This window comes from Natator depressus, chromosome 11, assembly GCF_965152275.1.
Source record: "Natator depressus isolate rNatDep1 chromosome 11, rNatDep2.hap1, whole genome shotgun sequence".
Lineage (NCBI taxonomy): Eukaryota > Metazoa > Chordata > Testudines > Cheloniidae > Natator > Natator depressus.
In genome coordinates, this window is record NC_134244.1 from 19,936,191 (window position 1) to 19,936,722 (window position 532).

The following is a 532-nucleotide window of genomic DNA, read 5'->3' on the forward strand; positions in this document are numbered from 1 at the left end:
ACAGGTGGCCAGGAAGGGGCACTTGCTAGGGTCTGTGACAACAGTGTGTAAACAACTGGCAGTGATTCACATCCTTATGCAATTTTTGCAAGTACTTATTCAGGCAAATTTGTATGGAAGTGAACAGGAATTTGAGTATGACTGATTAAGGCTCTGAAGATGGAGTCCTAGGAGATGTCAGTACCTCTCATATAGTTTAGCTGCTTAATATTCTGGCATGCTCAGTATGTACAAGGTTCTTATAGTGATAAAATACATTATTCCATTTGAAAAGTAGGTGCAGTCTCTTATTAAAACTACCACTCTTAAGTATATTTCTCTTTAAATGATAAGAATCAAATTCTACAGTTACACTAATAAAAATCTGAATTACTCCAGATTTACAGCAGTGAAACTGAGCAGACTTTGTCTCTCTGTTGTAAACCACATTAAAGGCTGTGTTGCTTCATTCCTGATCAGAAATACTGTAATGGCTTTATGCCAAAACCTGATTCTATGGGTGGGGATATAATCCGTCTGTAACAAACAAGCT